The following is a 12,135-nucleotide window of genomic DNA, read 5'->3' as shown; positions in this document are numbered from 1 at the left end:
TCTGTTTTCTGCACTTCGTTTATTTGTTTTGTATTTTCAGTGTTCAGTTTTTCCGTTATAATAAATCATTCATCATGAACACTAACCACTCCGCGTATTGGTCCGATCCTTCTCGCCTCTCCTCGTCCGAGGAGGAGGAATATGACGACTACCGTTACAGTACTATAGGAGGATGACATTGATGTTCATCTAGTCTGGGTGAGTTAACACGTTTTTTTCTACTTGCACACATGAAGTAGGCTCACAAGAATGGCGCCGGAGAAGATGGCTGCCGTTTTACGGGATCCTAACCAACTGTGCTATTTTGTGTGTTTTTTCGCATTCTTTGAAACTTATTTTGTACATCATGTTTCTGCCACCGTCTCTTAAAACCGAAAGAGCTTCTGGATATCAGAACAGCGATTACTCACCTCGAACTAAACACAGATTTTTTATTTAATGAATAGGACGCAAAGGATTTACCTGACCAGGCCCAAATCCCCGTCATTCACATGAAGACACCAATACAGGGGACGCAGGTCGGAATGCCTTGTGAGAWTTCGTCGGGGAGTGGGTAACCTGCCTCCACCATCCGTCCTATTGGCCACGTGCAATCATTGGAGAATAAACTGGATGAGCTCCATTCAAAACTATCCTACCAACGGGACATTAAGAACTGTAACATGTTTCACAGAGCCGTGGTTGAAAGAGGACATGGATAATATACAGTTCCCTGGTTTTTCCGTGCATCAGCAAGACAGAACAGCTGCCTCCGGTAAGACAAGGGGTCAATAGCAGCTGATGCYCAAAATCAAATATTAAGGAAGACTCAAGGTTTTGCTTGCCTGAGGTAGAMTATCTCATGATAAGCTGTAGACCATACTATTTACCAAGAGAGTTTTCATCTATATTTTTTGTAGCTGTCTATTTACCACCACAAACCGATGCTGGCACTAAGACCGCACTCAACGAGCTGTATAAAGCCATAAGCAAACAAGAAAATGCTCATCCAGAGGCGGCACTCCTAGTGGCTGGGGACTTTAATGCAGGGAAACTTAAATCCGTTTTACCAAATTTCTACCAGCATGTCACATGTGCAATAAGAGGAAAAAAATCACTAGACCACATTTACTCCACACACAGAGACGCGTACATAGCTCTCCCTCATCCTCCATTTATCAAATCTGACCATAATTCCATACTTCTGATTCCTACTTATAAGCAAAAACAAATGCAGGAAGTACCAGTGACTCGCTTAATACGAAAGTGGTCAGATGACGCAGATGCTAAGCTACAGGACTGTTTTGCTAGCACAGACTGGAAAATGTTCCGGGACTCATCCGATGGCATTGATGAGTATACCACATCAGTCACCGGCTTCATCAATAAGTGCATCGATGACGTGGTCCTCACAGTGACCCCACGTACATACCCCAACCAGAAGCCATTGATTACAGGCAACATTCGCACTGAGCTAAAAGGTAGAGCTGCCGCTTTCAAGGAGATGGGAATCTAACCTGGACGCARATAAGAAATCCCTCTATGCCCTCAGACGAACCCTCAAACAGGCAAAGCGTAAATAGAGGACTAAGATTGAATCCTACAACACCGGCTCTGACGCTCGTCGGATGTGACAGGGCTTGCAAACTATTACAGACTGCAAAAGAATGCCCAGCCGRGKGCTGCCCAGTGACACAAGCCTACAAGATGAGCTAAATGACTTCCATGTGCGCTTTGAGGCAAGRAACAATGAAACATGCATGAGAGCACCAGCTGTTTCGGACAACTGTGTGATGGCGCTTGCCATAGCCGATGTGAGCAAGACCTTTAAACAGGTAATCATTCACAAGGCCACAGGGCCAGACGGATTACCAGGATGTGTACTCCGAGCATGCACTGACCACCCGGCAACTGTCTTCACTAACATTTTCAACCTGTCCCTTGCCGYGTCTGTAATATCTACATGTTTCAAGCAGATCACCATAGTCCCTGTGTTCAAGAACACTAAGGTAACTTGCCAAAATGACTACCGACCGGTAACACTCACGTCTGTAGCCATGAAGTGATTTGAAAGGCTGGTCAGAGCTCACATCAACACCATCAACCCAGAAATCCTAGACCCACTCCAACTTGCATACCGCCCCAACAGATCCACAGATGACGCACTCTATTGCACTCAACACTGCCATTTTCCACCTGGACAAAAGGAACACCTACGRGAGAATGCTGTTCATTGACTACAGCTCAGCGTTCAACACCATAGTGCCCACAAAGCTCATCAGTAAGCTAAGGACCCTGGGACTAAACACCTCCCTCTGCAACTGGATCCTGAACTTCCCGACGGGCCGCCCCCAGGTGATAAGGGCAACAACACATCTGCTACGCTGATCCTCAACACAGGGACCCCCAGGGGTGCGTGCTTAGTCCCCTCCTGTACTCCATGTTCACCCAGAGCCCTCRATAAGGCAAATAAAATAGCGGTTGACTATTCCCATCCACTCCACTCTGAATTCCAGCTCCTTCCCTCTGGCCGCAGGTACAGACTACCTAAGGTTAAAAAAATAGGGACAAGTAATCTTTTATTCCGAATGCAAATCTGCAACTTAACAAAATGTTGGACTAATTGCACTTAGCACTTGCACTATGAAACTGCACTTACCTGCCTATTTGTTTGTAAAAGTCCTTTGCTATTTATTTTTCATTTTTAGATGTGATATGTTTTATGACTGCTGCAAGATGAATTGCCTCTCTGAAGACATTAAACGTTTTCTGAATCTGAATCTGTCCAAGCACGACTCCCACACCATCATTAAGTTTTCCAACGACACAACGTTGGTAGGCCTGATCAATGACAACAATGAYACAGCCTATAGAGAGGAGYTCAGAGACCTGGAAGTGTGGTGCCAGGACATCAACCTCTCCKTCAATGTAATCAAGACAAAGGAGATGATCGTGGTCTCCAGGAAAAGGAGGGCTGAGCACYCCCCCATTCTCATCGACSGGGCTGCAGTGACTTTGGCGCATGTGACAAATAAAATMTRATTTTATTTRATTTGACTCACACACGCACAGAAATCTAATCAGCACCATGGACAGCCACATGATATTTAGCAACGTTGATTGGACTAAATTGTTTGTGGTATCTTGATRTGATGATATTGAATTGTTTAAGTTGAAATGCTGCTGGAATAGCTGAGAAAGTGCTCCTGTTTTCTTTGTGCTGACTTGGGGCAACTCGCTGTYTTTCTAAATCAGTAGCTGTGTAGTAAACTGTTGGAAATATTAACTGTTTGTTACGTGCAATATGTGCAGACTTCACCGGACAGATGCGGCTCTCTGGTRATGTGATGTGTTGTTGAATTTATTCCACCACTGTTTGACTTATCTTTTTGTTGTCACGGCCTTATTGTATATCATGGTGGCCTATGAACGAACGGGTTATAGAGCAAACATAGCACTTATCACAACATAGGTTGTAATATGGATTCTTTCATGGCTTGGCTTCCTCAGTGATTTTACCCACGCACCGCTACTGAGTGTGTTTGAGCTGGGCTGAAGCAAAGACCTGCACCCCTAGTAGCTCTCTTAAAAATGTACCTTCTCATGCTGCTCACCACGGAAACCAGTTCAATGGATAAGTGCATCCAAATCATGTTATTTTGTAATGTGGATCCTTGATGTTAAACCTAGCTATTGACAAGCATTCACAGCAATCAGACACGTAATCTAAATGTCAGCATTCGTGTTTGCTTGAGGCAATCATAAAACTGTGTGCACATTCAATTCACTATTCAACACCCTATTAGAAAGTTCTGACAAAGACCAGGACATGTTCAAAACATTGTCTTTTTGGGGYGACATAAATAACCTTCTTAATTTAACCCAGCAGCTAAGAGATCATCATTGTACTGGGTACACACATTTGTACTCAACATTTTTCAAACCATGTCGGTGTCTTGTGTAATGGACAGTGTATAATACGATACTGTAACCAATCTATGTGACACAAACACAGGGGCTTCCATTGTTTTAGCATTTATTGCAGCACAGTTGGTGGGGGAAATTACTACAGTAACATGCATCAATTTGCATGTCGCTTCAGCCAATCAACCATTCAACCTTCAACAGCAAGTATCACATTAGCTTTAGTGATAGTTACACTGTAACCTAACACGCATGTGAAACTATATCCTAGCATGGATGATGAGCCACCGATTGAGTGCAGTCATACAGTTAGACCACCATAATTTCTCAAAAATATATTACACAATTACTTGATCTAAGGCAGTTCCTACACAAATGTTGTTTCATTGCAAGTGAACCTGGCGAGGAGGAGAGGATGAGAGGCGTAGAYGAAGGGAGGAGGGAAGGCAGAGAGGTGACCTGAATACTATGATGCCATCATGCTAGCAGAGGGAACCTACTGACCCACCACACTAGTATGTACTGTAGAGTTTCTGTAGTCTGAAGATTCAAATAAGATATCACAGTAACTAAGTTTCCATCCACAGTTTTTGTGCGAGTAAAGTCATACCGTATWAAAAAAAATCACAACTGCTGTGATGGAAACAGGAAGTTTCAGTATAACTTTATAAATGCCGACATCATTRGTTCGACATGGTGGTATCTTTTTGTGTCGGTAAAATGTATTATGCGAGAAATGGCGGTGGAAACGCCTTTATGTGCAAATATTGATATAACAACCATCATATTGAAGTGAACGTGATGACATGGTGTGTGGTCCTCCCACTATGACTCGGGAGACCATGCAGTTCATTAGGCTAGAGATGAAATAAGTTACAATGAACTTCACAGGGTGGTGAAAGTGCTTCTTTCTTGATGCTCCTTTCCAATAAATCTTGAGGGTCTAATTCTGGTGACTTGATGCTTGACTGTCGTTTGACAAATGAAAATATTCTTATCAGTAACAATCTCATCATGTAGACTAGCCAACCCGCACAGCCTACCCGCACTGTACAGTATATCCGAGCTGTTGGCGTACATGCCAAGACCAAAGTAGGCACATTTGCTATTTATTAACGCAACAGTTTTTGTGACAAAACTATCGGTAGAGTTGAAAATGTGATGGAAACACATTGAACTTTAGATTTTTATATCGCGTATATGCAAACTAAGCAGAAAAGTACATTTTGTGTGTACTACGTCATCACACCCAGATTTTTTTATTTTTTTATTATATATATTTTTTTTTTATCCCCTTTTCTCACAATTTCGTGCGTATCCAATCGGTAGTAATTTACTATCTTGTCTCATCGTACAACGCGTAGGGTCGGGAGAGACGAAGGTCGAAAGCCATGCGTCCTCCGAAGCACAACCCAACCAAGCCGCACTGCTTCTTAACACAGCGCCCTCAACCCGGAAGCAGCCACACCAATGTGTCGGAGGAACACTGTGCACCGCCCCCTCGGTTAGCCTACCGGCCAAAACCCTCCCTAACCGGACGAACGCTATGCCAATTGTGCGTTGCCCCACGGACCTCCGGTCGCGGCCGGCTGCGACAGACCTGGACGCGAACCCAGAGACTCTGGTGGCGCAGCTAGCACTGCGATGCAGTGCTCTAAACACTGCGCCACCGGGAGGCCTACACACTTGATTTGTATTCACAAGTTCGTTCAGTGGAAACACACCACCGGTGGGAAATTCACATATCTTCTTTATGCTGATTTAAGGAATATTTGCATGAAAAGTCGCCAATTAGATGTAAACCTAGCTACTCACAAGAAAATGTGTTCTTTAGGKCATTCTCTCTGTCTTCTTTTTAAGGTCGGAGTACCTGTGCATAGAATCTATTGCAAGTATATTGGAGWATAAAATAAAAGATTCCCCTGCTCATTGCTTGCTTTCCAACTTTCKCTTTTGGAGTGCTGCCTCATCTGTCCATCTTTCTCATATCCTCCTGCCGCCCAGCTTGAAGAGCACTCCTTCCATGTCTACCACCACCAATTTATCTGTACATCTTCACTGTGTCCATCTCCTGTGACCACCCCCACCTCCTGCCCATCTCAGACTGATGAGATTGGACAACCATCGACCCACCACCCACTTCTACCCTGTGGTTTCTCCCTAGGATCTAATCTACTCTCAGGAACACCGGAGGGAAAATGCTTTTAGAAAGAGGAGATGGGGAGAGAGAGAGAGAGAGAGGCAGCGAGTGAAAGCGTTAGGCAGATAGAGAGAGGGTAGGAGGGAAAAGGATGATGAAGTATGTTCCCTTGTGGTTTGTCTCTTTAGTAATGTCCCTGTTTCTGGGAGGCAGTGGTAAATTACCTGTGTTCCGTTGCTAGAACACACCAGGCTGCAGGAAACTCTCTGCCACCTACAGTCACTGTTTATCACTCAATCTTCATTGCCCCCCTCCCTCAATCCCCCCTCTCTCTCTATTTCTCTTGTTATTTTTTTCTTTCCCCTTCCTCTGTATTGATCTGACTATTATTGTCTCCCCCTCTTCCCCCATCCATTCATCTCACCCATCTTTATTTTTCATTTTTGTCCTAGCCACCCTCTGAGAGAAAATGGCTTTTTCCAATGAGACATCAGAATCAATGATAACATTGGTGCAACATGTCCTTGGTGCTGAACATTATACAACAAGTAYCAATAAAATACAACTATGTTATACTATTTTCTCTCCTCCAGGTATCTCGATGTATAAAGATCTCAATGTATTTCAATGGCAGCAGGCATATTTGTAAAGCAGTATCTACTAGCTAACCCAGAGCAGTCTCCAGATACCAATCTCTAATTCTCTCTCTTCTTCCCTGCTGATACCCCCAGCACCAGTTCCATCTCCATGTGACTCAGCTAGATAAGCCTGATATCGCCCTCCCTCCATCTCCCTCGCCCTGCTCCATAGACAACTCTCCTGGCGACACAAAACATGCTCTTCACACATCATCACTCTCTCCTCTGCTCTGCGTGGAGATCACTCCCTCCTCTGCTCTCCTCTCTGTGTACATGGCAACCTGATCAGTGCTCAGGGGCTACCGTTTTAAATAGAAAGAGGTTCTGGTGGGTGGATGATAGTCTGCTCTGTTCATCACCACAGGTAATCCCTAGTTCTGATCAGGATTCKTAAGAAGTAGGGATTCCTATCACATGTTCCTAGATTACTGACACTACTGTAAGCATTGGTTAAGTTGCCTTTTGTCAGGCTTAAAGGCTGACTAAGCTTACSCAAATTCTCTGGTTGATAGTGTGATACATGCTGCACCTTGATTTCAGGTTAAAGGTGGGTTTGCTTACTTTGATGATGAGGGTAAATTTGGTGTACAGGTCTCTGCTGACTGGTTTCAAGAGGAGGAGCTCTGCGGTCGTCTTGTTCAGGGAGAAGTAGTCTGGGTACTTTGAGGGCTGACCTGAAGTAAAACAACACGCACAAATAATCTGTTTTTTGCTTTTGGGCATGAATGGTGACCATTGATAAGACATTAGCGATTAAACGATAAAGGATCAAAGTGGACTAGTGGAACTGATCATGCAAACATGCATGTGTGTGACTGGTAGCTCTGTGAGGAACCTACCAACCAGTATGTAGTAATGGATCCCTGGCCTTTTAGACGGGGGCTGAATGTTCCTGTCCATYTCCACAGCTCGGATAGGTGGGYTCACCCCCAGCGGGTTCAGTTCACTCTGAAAAGGAGGGAGGAAGGAAAAGYGGGGAGTCAGTAACCAATTAACTGTGTTAGTAGTTTGTATCCCCATTACACTGTTAAGCCTTTTGCGAACAAGGGAAACGTGACAAAATGCAATTAAATGTTCAATATTAAATATCATAAACAATATATCAGTATTATGGCTTTGTTAGATTCAGTCCCCATTCACACAGTACACTACTGTTAACACAATAGGCTAACAATCTAATTAAACAGCTTTAGGTTTCTTCCTCCTCAGAATTCTCACCAACATGCATAATAGTACCATACATCACAGCTAATCTGTTTGTTGTGCTGTACTTCTCTTATTCACGCACACTCATTGCCAATAGACACCCTTAGCACTAATTAGCTTGCTCTGCATTTCCCTAGTGTACCCACATATGGCTAATACAGTAAGTGGATGTGTGCTTAGCGGTTTGCGTTGTACTTCCCTAGCACAGGAAGGCACATGGCTAACCAACAGCTCTGGCAGAATCCCTCCCTTGGGGAAAGTATTTATATCCCAGGGTCCACTGTAATCCTTATCCCCCCGCCCCCCCCCCCACACACACACACACACGCACACACAAACACACTCCACCACTTTTACAATGTATGGAGGTGCGCTAAATCAAATCCCTCTAGCTCTGCACAATGATGATTAGCTATAATACTCCTCCAGCAGCCATTCTCGTGAGGACTCCAGAGCAGATAGCTAATACCCCTAAGGGAGAAAATAAATACATATCAACTTAATAAGGTGTGTCTAGCCTCTGTAATTACTTACAATAAATACACTCATCAATTATTCATTCAGAGAAAACCCTCACCATACAGCATACGAATTTGCAGTGCCTTCAGAAAGTATTCACACCCTTTTCCACATGTTGTTGTGTTACAGCCTGAATTCAAAATTGATTCAATTGAGAATTTTGGGTCACTGYCCTACACACAATACCACATAATGTCAAAGTAGAATTATGTTTTTAGAAATGTTTACAAATTAATAAAAAATGAAAAGCTGAAATGTCAATAAGTATTCAACTCCATTGTTATGGCAAGCCTATATAAGTTCAGGAGTAAAAATGTGATTCAACTCAGATAATAATTGCATTGACTCACTGTGTGTGCAATAATAGTGTTTAACATGAGTTTTGAATGACTACCTCATCTCTGTACACCKCACACAATTATCTGTAAAGGTCCCTTAGTAGAGCAATGCCTCGCAAARGAAGGGCACCTATCGGTAGATGGGTAGAAATAASAACAAAAAATACATTAAATATCCCTTTAAGCATGGTGAAGTTGTTAATTACACTTTGGATGATGTATCAATACACCCAGTCACTACAAAGATACAGGTGTCCTTCCTAAATCAGTTGCCGGGGAGGAAGGAAACCGCTCAAGGATTTCACCATGATGCCAATGGTGACTTTAAAACTGTTAAAGAGCTTAATGGCAGTGATAGGAGAAAGCTGAGGATGGATCAACAACATTGTCGTTACTCCACAACACTAACCTACATGATAGAGTGAAAAGAAGGAAGCCTGTACAGAATAKACATATTTCAAAACATGCATCCTGTTTGCAATAAGGCATTAAAGTAAAACAGCAAACAACGTGGCAAAGAAATTWGCATTAATTCCTGAATACAAAGCTTTATGTTTGGGGCAAATCCAACACAACACATCACTGATTACCACTCTTCATATTTTAAATCATGGTGGTGGCTGCATCATGTTATGGGTATGCTTGTCATCGGCATGGACCAGGGAGTTTTTTTGATAAAAAGAAACGGAATAGAGCTAAGCACAGAAACATTTCCAGAGGGAAACCTGGTTCAGTCTGCTTTCCAACAGACATTATGAGACAAATGCACCTTTCAGCYCGACAATAACCTAAAACACAGGGACATATTTACACTGGAGTTGCTTACCAAGACGACATTTAATGTTCCTGAGTGGCCTAGTTACAGTTTTGCCTTAAATCGACTTGAAAACCTATTACAAGACCTGGAAATGGCTGTCTAGCAATGATCAACAACCAACTTGACAGAGCTTGAATCATTTTAAAAAGAATGATGTATAAATATTGTACAATCCAGGAGTGCAAAGCTCTTAGAGACTTACCTAGAACAACTCACAGCTGTAATTGTTACCAAAGGTGATTCTAACATGTATTGTTTTATTTTTCTTAAATGTCCACTATGTCATTACAGATTATTTTGTGTACAAAAAAAGTGAGTTAAATKAATTTTAATCCCACTTTGTAATACTTTCTGAAAGCACTGTAGTAACACAACGGTTTTACTGCAGTGGTTTTACTACAGTTTTCCAAGGAACTACCAGAAAAAAGCTGATAATATAGCCTTGAATTGCAATCTAGGAAGACTGAACAAACTCTGCAAAACAAATTTGGTAACATTTTATGATAACCCCTGGTCATAAAGTATTGATAAAATATTGTATATCGCATTTTAAACATTTATTAATAATTTTTCTTATATTTACTAATATTAGTAAGCTATTCATTAATATATTTATAGATAWACAGTACCAGTCAAAAGTTTAGTCACACCTACTCATTCCAGGGTTTTTCTTWATTTTTACTATTTTCTACATTGTAGAATAATAGTGAAGACATCAAAACTATGAAATAACACAAGGAAGCATGTAGTAACCACAAAAGTGTTAAACAAATGAACATATTTTTCATATTTGAAATTCTTCAAAGTAGCCACCCTTTGCCTTGGTGACAGCTTTGCACCATTCTTAGCATTTTCTGCAACCAGCTTCATGAGGTAGTCCACCTGGGATGTCTTACTGGTCTTTAAAAATGTATGACAAGGTAGGAGTTGAATACAGAAGATTAGCCCTATGGTTGGTAAAAGCCCAAGTCCATATATGGAAGAACCACCTCAATAAGCAAAGGAAATGACAGTCCATCATTACTTTAAGACATAGAAGCGTCAGTCAATCACGCGAAATTTTAAAACATTTGAAAGTTTCTTCAAAGTGCAGTCAAAAGAAAAAACGATCCTAAGCGCTATGATAAACTGGCTCCATGAGGACCGCCTCAGGAATGACAGACCCAGACTTACCTTGCTGCAGAGGATAAGTTCATTAGAGTTACCAGTCTCAGAAATTGCAGCCCAAATAAATTCTTCACAGAATTCAACAGACACATCTCAACATCAACTGTTGTTGGAGACTGCGTGAATCAGGCCTTCATGGTCAAATTGCTTCAAAGAAACCACTARCAATGGACACCAATAAGAAGAAGAGACTCGCTTGGGRCAAGAAACACGAGCAATAGAGATTAGACTGGTGGAAATCTGTCCTTTGGTCTGATGAGTCCAAATTMGAGATTTTTGGTTACAACCACCGTGTCTGTGAGACGCAGGGTAGGTGAACYGACGATCTCCGCATGTGTGGTTCCCACCTTGAAGCACGGAGGAGGAAGTGTGATGGTGTGGGGGTGCTTTGCTGGTGAACACTGTCCATTTTACTCTGGTAATAAACTGTAAACCATTGACAAGCGTTGTACTCAGAGTCTGTGCATAGGTTTACTGGTTCAACTGCCCATAATAGATAGATAGCTTTGGAGGARACATATCCTCTTAATATGTATTATATCATTACATTATCTTAGTATGAATACATGGCTTATTCTTAAAAATAGAAATAAGTGTTCCTTGTGTATGAGAKGGATAATTAGGTTGTGGACTGTAGTGGACTGGAATAATGTGCACTCCCTAACTTGACTGATAAGAAGACCTTTGAGAGGCGTGAAGGAGTACCGGACTCATGCTGGGATGATAACACCATCTGCCCAGCCACAGAGATTGATCGTTCATCCTAGACACAGAAGGGGMGTCTGTTTGGGAAGGGAGGCCTAGTTGGAGGTTATAAATATATGTTGTGACTCTGTATCTGCTCTCACTGCTGCATAACCTAGTGTGGTGAATACATCTAGCTAGAGCTTTCTTTGGGTATCCATCTYGATTACTGAGCCGGAATTTAGAACCCAACAATTGCCGTTATTGGCAGGATTCACCAAGATTTGTAGTCGAAACTAAAGAGTCTGAATCAGTGGAACAGGAGTCGGCACAAAACAAGGTAGGCAAGTTCCTACACCTGACACCACTCATTCTGTCATGTTGGGGAGATGGGTTGGAGGCGGAATATAAATGATGGGAAACGGACCTAGAAAGCCTGGATTTATTCAGTAGGCCTACTGTGTGTACGACCTATGTGTCATAGACCTATGATTTGGAACCCATAGGGGGTTTAGCCATCAGAAGGTTAGGACTATGCACTGTATGCCTATGAGGTTTAGCCACCAGAATGTTAAGACTAGGCACTATATGCCTAGGAGGTTTAGCCATCAGAAGGTTAGCTGAGGCACTATATTCCTAGGTTTAGCCACCAGAATGTTAGACTAGGCACTATATGCCCAGAGGTTTAGCCATCAGAATGTTAGACTAGGCATTGTTATATGC

General features: G+C 42.4%; 1 pseudogene; it reads right to left on the bottom strand.

The window, feature by feature from the left end:
* LOC111951947 (protocadherin-15-like) overlaps positions 1-12,135 on the bottom strand; it is a 326,670-nt pseudogene that overhangs the window by 196,377 nt on the left and 118,158 nt on the right.

The sequence above is a fragment of the Salvelinus sp. IW2-2015 genome, linkage group LG25, assembly GCF_002910315.2.
Source record: "Salvelinus sp. IW2-2015 linkage group LG25, ASM291031v2, whole genome shotgun sequence".
NCBI lineage: Eukaryota > Metazoa > Chordata > Actinopteri > Salmoniformes > Salmonidae > Salvelinus > Salvelinus sp. IW2-2015.
This window is presented reverse-complemented; position numbering and strand designations above follow the sequence as displayed.